We start from the raw sequence: 13,003 nt of genomic DNA on the forward strand, positions 1-13,003 counted from the left end.
ATAAAATACAGATTTCATTGAAAAAACACCCTGATATATTATTACAAACATTATTACTGTCATAATTCACAATCCCTATATTTCTTATAGTCCATCCAAAATGTTAGCGCTCATCATCCTTGTTGGAAATAAGGATGCGTGTACGCATGCATGCATACATATACAGTTTTCTGCGAATTTGTTTACACCGATATGAGACGTTACTAAAACTAAATCAGGGCTGATTTAAGGGTAGGGTGACCATATGTTGGAAATTGAATTAAAAATTATAATGTGTTATATTTTTATTATAAATTATTGTCATTTTGTGTAATTTTATAATCAATAAAACAATTCCTGTAATATTCTATTGGTATTTTAAAAAATATTATATTGAACAGATATTCAACCTGGAGAGTGATACTAAAAATGCTCTCATGTTTTTGAGTTAAATATGTATATAAATAAACAAAATAAGTAAAAAAGAGATATTTTACACTTTCCTCAACAAATTAAATTAATTGCACTTGTAATTTCACATAGTCACCCTATTATATTTTCTCACCAATACTGTGACGATGAGCGTTCATATCTTGGACGGACTGTACGCGCATATTGTTTTAGATGTAGTGTTTAAATACGTAAATAAATAACTTTTCCAAATTTATAATATAAAAATAAAAAATAAATAAACAACAGAGCAAACTTTTCAAGATATCGTAAAGAAAAAAAACTGTGAAGATATTTTATAATTTTATAAATAAAAATTAAATTAAATCAAAGTACAATTAAATAAACAACTAAATATATATGTAATTATTATAATAATTATAAGTAAATTAATTTAAAATAAAATACATATTAAAATTACATATAATATAAAAAAACGTATCTATAGATAAAATAATAATTATTTAAAAATATAATTATAAGAAATTAGCACATATTAATTTTCTGATATTACGATTTTGATTATTCTTTGTTTAGATATTAAACAACATATAACTATCTATGTTGGAGACGGAAACTATAAGGGGTGGGGTGAAGAATAGAAGCGAATTGACTAATCGCTACAACGTTGTGTGAAATTTTTCGTTTACGGATGCTAGTACCTAGGAGCAAAAAAAGGTCACACCTCAGACAAATTTTATAAACAAAAATTTCCGAAGCGACCTTTTTTTGTGGCCTACATAAAATTAAATCTTATGTTTTTTCTTGAACTTTATAAACAATGTCAAGAAGTGCTCGAAGCTGTTCTTATTGGAACGGGTACCGAAATATTAAGATCTATTTATTATTATTTTTAGTTTATATTTTTTTAGTAATTTATTAGTTCAAAGTAGCTCTCTGACTAAACGCGTATTCAAAACACTGCTATAGATCTACAGATAACAGTTACCTCTTATGTTTTCGGGGAAAAAAATATATTCTATCGACAAGTTAAGCTACGTACGATTTTACAGTAAAACTAAATGTGGTTGGTTCCAAAGATATTGTGATTTCTGCGGAAACTATGTAGACGCCGGTGAAGAGTGACATTCTCCGAGAATAGCCCGCCAGCTCACGGCGAGCTGAGAATTTCGCGCGAATCCGACATTATTTTTGAGAGTTAACGAGAATTAGGGGTCCGCGGAAGAAACGCGATAAGTCGCCGTGCCACCCGGATCGCGCCACATTGCCTCATTGATAGATGTTAATCGATCGGTTATCTAAACGAGCGAGACCTGAACCTCAAGTCAATTGGACCACAAAGAACACAGAAAGACCATCATCATCATCATCATCGTACCACGGAGCGTCCGGAATAGACGGGCGTCTGTTTTTCGGATATAAATAATCCATCACAATTATTGAAATTGAAGCGTCTGGCGCATTAGTGAGTAGACCTTCGCATCAACTAGCGAAAAGTACTACTGTGTGTGTAGATTATAACATAAAACGTTTGTATAAAATCGTTAAGCGAGAGAAAGAAAGAGCAAGAAAAGCGGGCGTGCAGAAGAGATCGCAATGCGAACCCACGCGATTTATAAATATTTTATTTAAACATATACGCTGTGCGACACAAAAGTTCCGTGAAAATCGCTTCTGAGGTACCGAATCGATTATATTCCGCTGAAATACTTTTTGAATAGCTTTATGACATGCATATAGCAATTTTACGTTTTATGACCCGCGCTGTACTATTTTGAGGAAGCATCGAAAAAAGATTCGCTAAACGGCCCCGCTTGTTATTAATACAAACAATTAATAATTTCACCCTAAATCAAAAGAAAGGATTTTCTCTATCATATTTCTATATTAATTACATATGAATACAATATATTATTTATATACATATATGATTTAATTTATCCTTTTTTAACTTAATTTAAGAACTGCAAGAAAATATTATTATAAAAATAGAGAACATTAAAAATTAGATTAATAAAAATGTATAGTGGAACCTCGACTTACGAGTGAATTAAATAACGAATTTTTCGAGATACGAGCAACTTTTATAAATTAACTTTATTATTCATTTAAGTAGTATGTATTTGCAATTTTAATTTTCTCTAATGGGGAAAATTGATTTGACATACGAGTAATTTGAGTTACAAGGTCCGTCATGGAACATTTTGAAGATGTCAATATGTCATTTCAGTAAAATCACATCGGAATACATTTTCACCAGTAGATATATATTTTTACCAGTGAAAATATAAATTATCTGGCAGTTGCTAATAAAATTATATGATTTTATTTTTTCTATATGTAGTAATAATATTTACATACTTATCATTATTTATTTACATCCGATGTATACATTTTACAGTGAATGTGTATTCACTATTAAAGTCCAAATACATTTTCCCCAGTACATATATATTTCTACTAGCAAAATATAGGCGTAATATGCTGCTCTAAAAGTATATGAAACTCAATTGGACAGTTGCGAGACGTACATTTGCTGTTCAAACTCAAACTTAACCTAATGAAAAAAAAACTAATTATAGTTTTAGAACTTTAACTAGGTCAAGTCCAAAATACAAACTAAGCCAACTTATTTCACAGGGAAAATAAGCGGAAGAATAAGCACAGACAGACATCGCATCTCACATATTGTTCCATAGTTAATCTGCATTTCGATATTACACTATGTTTTAAGAATATGATCCTTGCTGATATTACTTTGGACTTATAACATAAGAGATCTGGTCCAAGTATATTCAAACCGAATTTTGGTCAATAGGAGAGTGCAAAAAACAATTATCACTTCTTAGAAGGCAGAAATTCACGTCAAAAGCAATAAAACTGCGACGGCGCCGACACGATTTTATTGCTTTTGACGTGAATTTCTGCCTTCTGAGAAGTGATAATTGTTTTTTTGCGCTCTCCTATTGGTCAATCTTCGGTATTCGATTCTCAAACGCTTGATAATCGAGCGTTTTCACCGCGATGGCACGATTTTATTGCTTTTGACTTGATTGGTAATTCACTATATGCAAACACTGAGCAGCAAAACACGACTCATTATGAATAGATATTTTTAATAAATTTGAATGCCTAATTAAAATATTTCGCATAACGGTGGCTAATTTTTATATTTATTTGTAGCATAGAAAGGGCTAACTTGTACTTATTATTATTTATTCAAGAAATTATATTACGATGCTAAAAAATACATAAAACGCCATTTTTGTCATGAGGCCTGGAATTATTGTTTTGTGTCCCCTGTACGAATGCATAGATAGCATATTAATTGAAATATGCAGTCCATAGTATTACATTTCAAATAAACTTAAGACAACTTACATTTCCTCTCAAATGTAGATCGGTAAGAATTATAATTATAATATTAATTAAAAATACGAACACACATGAAAAACCCTGCAGTTGATATGGGATTTTAGTCCCAAGATCTTTCAAGCAGATGAGCAGCGACTTTCATTGATTTCCGAAAGTTAATAATACATTTTCCGATTCCAGGTCAAACCTCCCCCTGCTGTAATCCACGAACTTTCATGTCGCACACATTAAACGGTGTATTGAATAAACAAGGAAGCGGCGATCCGTCCTGATAAATGGGGTGTGAAATTGTATTGCGAAACGGGGGTGGTTATTCGGAAAAACGGTTAGGCTCAGCCACCACCGCCCCCTCCCTCTACATATGGAGCCGTAATTGATTCGGATTGTCACATCGATCAGCTGATTTTCGGACACACCCCCGCTCGTCAAACTTTCGACCGATGAATACCACAGCGATGATTGCGTGTATGTGTTATAATACTTGACACACGAACGTTTGAGAAGCCGCGAATACGATAGTATAGCGGAGATTGAATTTTTTGGCTGAGGGACGCGGCGTCCGTACCGCGGCGGGCGTCGCGACGACTAAAGAGACGCAGACGCCGTGAAAGCTCTATATATCTATCGGCGAGGGCCAGGGGCGCCGACCGACGGCACGGGAGCCGTCGAGCTCGATTTGGCTCGCGGGGGTGCGACCGAATCAATTGCATTAGGGCAGCCCGCTGAAAATCGCTTTTCGCAATGATGATGCGACGACAGCGGGCGGGGGCGACCGGAAAAGCGCCTGGGAAAATTTTCGCGAATCGAGATTGTAAACGTAATAAGGAAACATTGCAGAGTGAAAAGATAATTGAAGAATTTGCAATTTCTACCTATATATATATATACGTACGTACAAACATAGCTATAACTTCTTCATGTACGTCTGCGAGTAATGTAAGAAGGAATTATTCGATTTTAATGTGATATTGTATATTAATACGAAAAGGTACATAGCTGCACGACATCGACATCATCGCTATATTGTAATATGGTAAATATTCAAACCATTATAGAGTAATATGCGTGTCTTAGGCATACTAGGGTTTAAAACAAAGCTAATTCATAAGCATGACTTAGCTATTTACAAGTTGCAAATGATTATAAAATGTTACTTTAGAATGGCATATGAAACATTAGTGAATAAATCTATACAATAACAATCAATGGTCCATTTAGTATATATCGCAAAAAAAAGCAATAGCAATAATCACGCATCACAATGACACAGCGTTTAAACTCGTATATAACGCAATCATATTATTCCAAAATGTCTTTCGAAATTAATAGAAGGTTAATAATTTAACCCTTGAGTTAAATATATAAAAGAAAGTAAACGTGTTTATCTTTAAATTAACGAAACTTTTTTTAAGGGAAATAATAGGAATAGAACCAAGTAATCATTAGTAAGTATTTATCAAATCAAATGTAAAAAGCATGCTAAAAATCTATTAATTTTTAAAGCTAATCGATTATGTTTTAAAAATAAAACAAATAAGTGTTCATCTCTCAAGAGGTTGTATTTATGGCTTCTGTATCAACCCGAGAATTACTGGCTTTTGTGCCATCTCGTGTCCCGAAACTTTATCATAAGAAATATTAAAAATTGAAGAATGAAGAAATAATCAGTTCATGGGTTTAATACATTTTTTACAAAAGTTCGACTATTTTACTAATGAAAACTATTTTAGTTGTTGCTCTCAAAAATATGTATTATACAAATTTTTTTCATTTAATTTAGATGGTTCAAAATTGGATATTGAAATAATTATTAATAAAGGAAATACTAACGACTAGTGACTAATAAGTAAACAAACAAGTAACAAATCACAATAATATTTCTCCGGTAAAAAAATAATAAATGAGGTCGACGAAAAGAATTTTATATTTTATAACCAACCGGAGTAAGGTTTGCAATACCGGTAGTACCGATACCGATAATATCGATATTGTGGTAAAAATCGATACTGTCAGTATTACTAAATGAAATACTGGTAGTACCGGAAACTAATTTTTTACAATTCCGTACATTTTATTTGTTGAAAACGAAATCTCATTGGCTTAGAACTACGAAAATGACAATGCCCATATTGCTTGAAAAATATTGTGTATTATTTACCTATTTTTTTATTCTACAATGGTACTTTTAGCACGAGTTGAGATAACTTTTAAATGTTAAATAATTAAAATAAAAATATATATAAATAAATCAAACCTTAATCATATAAATATCACAAATATCAGAAAAAATATGTCGCATTTTGAGCAGATTTATAATTTTGCACGCCATTCTCATATGGTATAAAAACGTACAAGGCATCCAGAAGCGGTCGATGAAAGACAATAATTTATTAAAGATTATGATTTTATAGAATTATTCCAAAAGGATCCGAATTTTTATAAATATTATTGTTCGACAATGTAACGAATGAATGAAAGTGAAGAAATAAACGGAACAAAAAGTTTTTGTACATACTTGTAGATTAGCGTATAAAGTATTTTCAAAGGTACCTGAATGTAAGGAAGATTGTTTTAACGAAATATTTATAGTCAGCAATTGTATATTATATTAAAAAAAAAAACACGAAAACGACTAATCTAGATTCAATATCTTCAAAGAAAATGTTGCGACCCTTGAATCCTTGGATTTTTTCGTAAAATTCAATAATATATTACAGCATAAACTTAGCAATAAAGCATTTAGTTTGACTTTGAATGAATAGACACCCATCAGATAAGCCGATTAGCAACATTAAAGACACTGAACTTGGCAATTAGGTGTAGTTGTGATTTAATTATAATGTAATAAAAAAAACAATTCAATATCAAACAAAAAAAGTATTTTTTTTAAATTTAAAATCTATATATTGTTTAAACTGTTTTTTTTTTATGTAGACAACAAATGCAATTAATTATTTAACCCGTGATATAACATCAGAGCTTTAAACGCAAAAGAGTATTGAAACTTTAATGCATTAAATGATAATATGGCATTATTTTATAATTGAAGACAAATCAAATATATTTTGAGTAGCAAGAGAAAAAAATTCATGCATATTAGTCGTATTAATAGATTTTTCAAACAGGTGGCGCCATTCATTACAATAGCAATGTTTGTTTTTTTTCACACCGAGATAAAATATTTTTCAACGAATTTACTGTTTTTCTTTCGGGGATTCAGACCAACAACAATAACATTTCCATCGGTGCATTCGCTTATCAAAAATACATAAAAAAACACAACATCCTTGGTCTAGTAGTTGTATATTCTAATTAATTTATTGAATGTCAGCAAACGCGAGGGTGGTCTTGGAAAGAAACAAACATGTTACCCGATAAGGTTAAAAGGATTTTTCAACACTTCCCACGCCCTACAATAATTTACATGCAAAGACCATGATAAACATAGCGTTTAATCCAGGTGTTTTTCTACGAACTTACGTAGTAGGTATGCTAATTTCAGGAACGGGCAATAAACATCCACGCGTCGGGATACACGGGGTAAATAATTAATTACCGAGAATCCTGGAGCAGTCCGCGATATTCGCGGAACGAATTTATCACTGTATAACGTTCAGTGTCTAATATTTCTTCATTACATAAGAACTTAAGCTAACCGTTAAATAAATGAGATAGATTCAATATTTTCTTGGAAAGATACTTTTTCTAAATAAACTAGAAGCATTTGATTTCCACGCATGCTACAAATAACTTGATTACGAACACCGAATTGCAATACATATTTTTAAGAGATATATTAGAATCGTTAATTTATTTTATTAAGAAAGCTTAGAAAATATAATCTTAAGTTATTTATGAAATAAAAATAGTGTCAGAGTTAATTAAAACCGCTACCGCTGTATTTAATAATGATTAATCTAATCATCTTGAATATTAACTAACTGCTCCAAAATATTGTTGTATTTTATAAAAAATGTTAACTAAAGGTTCCACGATTTTTTTATATAAAAACATTTGTAGTGGAACACAAAAAATTATCTATTTTTTAAATATTTATTATTTCACTTATGACTAACTTTAGAGCACTCTACGCTTATTTTTCTAGTTTTTTTTCAGCATTATAAATGCGGCTCTTTTAGATCAATATAATAAGTAAGTACAATACTTGTTAATCATCAACATTTCCATCTGCCTTATTTCAGCGTATCAGATGGAATAGAATGGGGACTAAAACGGATATTATCAAGCTTTATGCTTTTAAAGACAAATCTTGAAGAGGAAAATCGCGCTTCAATCATAAATTTGAATAACGTTGCAGCTGTAAATTCGAAAGGTTTCGAGCCACTGGTCTGAAGATATCGCCGGGAACTTTTTAAGGGTCTTGACGTAGATGCATCGATTCTGTTTTACGTCTTTCAACATACGTCATTGTGTACAAATCGCAGCTGCATGCATCTCTGTAATCAAGGTCGAAAATTTCAGCACAGCGAAACCCTTTGAAATATATCCATCGTTTACGTCGCATATAGACTTTTAACGACGTTTGAAAATCATCAAAAGTCTGCGCTTGCACATATGCAACCGTAAACAAACACTCGCAAAATGCAAGGTCGCAAACAAAACAATATCCAGCTTTGAAAAGCAGATGGATGGATGTTCATATTGGGGAAACCGCAAATGAGGTTATGAATAAAATTTTATATCGCTTCATAAATCATTGGCGCGGCTCGGCTGTTCTGCGAGCGGTGGGGATGGGAAAAAATGGCACTATAGAAGAATAAAGCAGCAACCTGGGACTTTTCGCAATCGATTTTCTGGAAAAGTTCCACTAGCGTGTTCTTGTGTGCATAGATATAGATACACAAGAGCAGACACTCTCAGACTGATATTGTACCGCGTCATGTTGAAATTTAGTTTTGATAACTATTATATATTGTACGTATATGTATATATATATAAACTAACATAAATATAATAACCTAATTCAATATAGAATGCAAACATATTATTTAACGTTGGAAGCTACATAAAATTCCAATTAAAATACAAATATAGTCATTAACATTTACTATAAATTACATGTTTTATGAACATATGTAGATATAGTTTCTAGGTTACAAGTACCATGGACTATAATTGATCAATATTTGTTTAGTAAATTATTTATTAACTAAAGATGAGTGACAGTTATATCGAAAACAAGTTATGTTTCTTGTCAAATAAAACGAAGAATATGCTGAACTTCTTGCCAAAAATATTTTTTTAATTTATAATGTTTGTTTTTTGTATATCAAAAGATTTTTTAATATATCCAATAATTAGGTAATATATAAATTTATTTACATTAAATATTATTTTATTAAAAAATACAATAGTGTTGATTTGTTCAAACGGTATTACAGACTGATTCAGCGAAAGTTTTTTGCAATACGTAAAATAATATCCATATCATTTTCAGTTAATTTATATTTATTAACCATTTAAATATGAATTATTCAATTAAAAAATATCTTATCCTTAATATTAATGAACTGCTTTAAAATTCGCTATTATTGATTTTGATGCATGAGAATAATATTGTTGTATTTCATTAAATCAGACACTAACATATTTCACTCACAAGTAACTGCACACACTACATAAATATTTGTGTTATTTTATGTTGGTAAAGGAAATAAACGAAAACGAGTAGTGGGTCGGATCCAATTAGGACTGGATTCAATGGAGTGACTACTATATCTTTCTAACAGATGCTGCTAAACCACTCTGATGTTAGTTGGACAACAAACCACATAGTCGAAGATGATAGACCAAAACTAGCGGCTAGATGATTTGCAGATAGAAGGCAATGCAGCTAATAATCTTGCCGCAGAAAAAAGCATAAACCTGTCGTATATATAATAGTATGACAAAAGTGTTATAATCAACGTTCACAAGTGATTTTTAATGTAAGCAGCAATTTTCATAAATGGATATTTGGACGCAGAATATAGAATGCTCCTGCAAACAATTAGCAAAATATGACTTTCGAGCAACATTATGCCCACGAATGTAAGCAATGACGATTTTTAGGTCGCAAGATTGTAAAATCGTTTTTGAAGAGCACATTGTTTGATGAATCCAAACATTGCTATTGCACGATTTCCATACATACTTGACCCTTGAAAGTAAAATTAGCCGAAAAGACAAGAAGTAAATTGTACTGAATATATCGCAATTTTGTAACTAAAGAAATGGCTTAAACATTACATTATAATATGCACATTTCGTACGAATTTATTCATTAAAAAATAAACTTTGGATCTACAAATTCCCCATTTCGATCTTATCAAATCAAACCGAATCAATCCATCTAAGTGGGACTGGCAAATAGCGTGTTTCAGATAATTTCAGACGAAAATATTTATTAATCTATCGACCAGGGGCGTATATTCAGGGTGTGCTAGGTGTGCGGCGCACACCCGCAAAACCATCTAAAATATAAATTTAGAAATTCAGAAAATTTAGGGCATAAAGCGACATCATTTTGCATACAGTAGTATGCAAAATTATAAAATTTTAATATGCAGTGTATAGTATGCATTGGTATTTGTCATTCGCTCTAAAAGTTTCCGCGCGACCGACACGCTATGTATTACTCATGTGGCGCGCCGACCTTGAGTGCGGCGGCCGACTAAAGTAAATTGTTCCGAGATTTAACGGCTGAAGTCGTTCTGTCGGCTGGCAGCGCTCAGTAGTAAAATTGGTCTCGAATTTGGTGCACGTACTTCAAAAATTTTTGCGTCCGTCGCTGCTTTTTTATTACATTATATCACAATAACAGGTCACTCATTTTTTTATATTTTGGGGTAAAATAGTTTATTATATTATTTACATTTGATCAATACTTAATTTTCTATTCTAGATTATATTTTTTTTATTTACCCCAATAATGATGAAGAATACTGTTGAAGATATTTGGAATAATCCATTTTCAAAAAGAAGTTATGAAATTAAATTAAATATAATCAAAATTGGCAAACCACGTCCACCTCTTCCCAATTTATTTATGAAGCATAAAGACAATAAATGTGAATATACAAGACATTTTTCATTTTCATCATATGAACGAACTGAGTGGTTAACAGGCTGCGAACTTCGATCTAGATTGTTCTGTTGGCCATGTTTATTGTTTTCCAAAGAAAGAAGCGTGTGGAATAAAAGTGGATTTGCTGACCTTAGTCATCTGATAACGGCACTGAAAAAACACAAAAGAGCGCAGTCACACGTTTAATCATTTTTTTCTCTCAAAATGTTTGGAAAACAACTAATTGAAGTCATGATTGACGCTCAACGTAAAGCTAATATAAGTCAACATAATGAACAAGTTCATAAAAATAGAGAAATATTAAAGCGAATGATTGACGCAGTAGTATATCTAGGAAAACAAGAACAACCTTTTCGAGGCCACGATGAGTCCTGTAATTCACTAAACAAAGGAAATTACCTTGAATTTTTAAATGCACTTCGAGAATACGATTCTGTTTTGGATACTCATTTAAATACTGCAACGGTGTTTCGTGGTACTTCCCCATCCATACAGAATGACATAATTGAAGCAATTGGTGATGTTATTAAAGATCATATTAAGGAAGAAGTAAATTCAGCAAATTTTGTCGCTATTATTCTTGACGAAACTTCAGATATAATGACGAACTCACAGCTCTCAACAGTTTTGCGTTTTGTTTATGAAGGTAAAGTTTACGAGCGGTTTATTGGCTTTACAGACGTTAGCTCTGATAAATAAAACAGCCGATGGCTTATTTTGCCACGTTGTAAATATAATTGAAGAATTTCAAATTCAAGAAAAATTAGTTGGACAGACTTATGATGGGGCGAGTGTAATGAGTGGGCATATTATTGGTTTGCAAGCCAAAGTACTCGAAGTTTATCCATTGGCCATTTTTACACACTGCTATGCTCATATGTTGAATTTAACATTACAACAAGGTCTTTCCAATATAAAAGTGTGCAAATCATTCTTTCAAACTTTAAATGGATTGTCTGCATTCTTTTCGAAATCTTCCAAACGAATAAATGCTTTACAAGAGTTTGTAGCTAGAAGACTTCCTTTTGTTACACCTACAAGATGGAATTACACATCACGGTTAAGTAACACAGTGCAAAAATACAGAAATGAATTAACGGACTTTCTTCGAGACGTCGTGAAAAATTGTGAACTATGGGACCCCGACACTGTAATAAAAGCACGAGGTTTTCTTAGCTTTTTGGAAGATTTTAAAACAAGAAAACTTCTCCACATATTTTCAAACCTTTTTGGAAAAACTGATGTGTTATACAACATTTTATAATCCAAATCTTTTGACATATTATATTGCTGTAAGAAAGTTACCGAAATTTTGCAAAAACTCAGACATGAACAGGAAAATAATTATGAAACATTATGGGATTCTTATGTAACGGAAGAAAATTATCCAAGACTGAGTAATGATTTGCTTGTTGAAGAAAAGCACGCGTTTAGCCAACTATTTAATACAATAGTTGATAATATATGTAAGCAAATTGAAAATCGTTTTTCTTCAATGTCCAAATTGGAATATTTTCACCTTCTGGAGAAAGAAAAATATGAGCAATATAAGGGAAAATTTCCAAATGAATTACTTACCAAACTGCAACAATTCTATGGAACGTTATTTGATTATATAAGTTTAAAAAATGAGCTTGCTGTTCTTTATCATTTGCCTGAATTTGCAGAGAAATCTGTTCATGAGCTTGTACAATTTATGAACACAAATAATTTTGAGTCAGGTTTTCAGGAAATAGATAAATTAGGCAAACTAATATTAACTCTTCCAAACAGTACTGCTTCAGCAGAACGTTCATTTTCTGCTCTGAAACGAATTAATATTTGTTATCGAAGTACCCAAGGCCAAGAAAGGCTATGTGGCTTAGCTTGATTTCAATAGAAAAAGGGATCCTTATGGATATTAAAAAGAAGAGCACTTTATATGACAGCGTGATAGAAAAATTTATGATCAAAAAAAGAAGATTAGAATTTATATATAAATAATTATAAGTTTGTGGTTATTTATTTATTTATATATGGGAAAAAGCTCGGCTAATAAAAATGAAAAAATGTACTTTTTTTATTTTTTATAGCACACCCAATATTAACACCCACCGTACGCCACTGCTATCGACCTCGCAGGGGCAAATAGCGCGTAATACTCAAAGCACA

At 31.7% G+C, this 13,003-nt stretch overlaps 1 protein-coding gene and 1 long non-coding RNA gene across 27 annotated transcripts in view; one reads left to right on the forward strand and one right to left on the reverse strand.

The window, feature by feature from the left end:
* The window catches only part of RhoGEF2 (Rho guanine nucleotide exchange factor 2), an 82,951-nt gene that overhangs the window by 10,553 nt on the left and 59,395 nt on the right, over nucleotides 1-13,003 (reverse strand). The window contains exon 1 of one of the 26 annotated variants that reach the window (XM_088186646.1): nucleotides 4,260-4,276. The exons of the other annotated variants lie outside the window; for them this stretch is intronic. The gene's annotated coding sequence lies outside the window, so the exon portion shown is untranslated. Of the gene's footprint in view, nucleotides 1-4,259; nucleotides 4,277-13,003 lie in introns of those variants that run through there. 26 annotated transcript variants of the gene reach the window in all.
* LOC148235195 (uncharacterized) lies at nucleotides 10,498-12,667 on the forward strand. Its single transcript, XR_015809705.1, has 2 exons — nucleotides 10,498-10,588; nucleotides 10,670-12,667. It is a non-coding gene; the product is annotated as an uncharacterized LOC148235195 (long non-coding RNA).

This window comes from Plectrocnemia conspersa, unplaced genomic scaffold, assembly GCF_051122295.1.
Source record: "Plectrocnemia conspersa isolate PC_06_02 unplaced genomic scaffold, ASM5112229v1 ptg000005l, whole genome shotgun sequence".
NCBI classification, from domain to species: Eukaryota; Metazoa; Arthropoda; class Insecta; order Trichoptera; family Polycentropodidae; genus Plectrocnemia; species Plectrocnemia conspersa.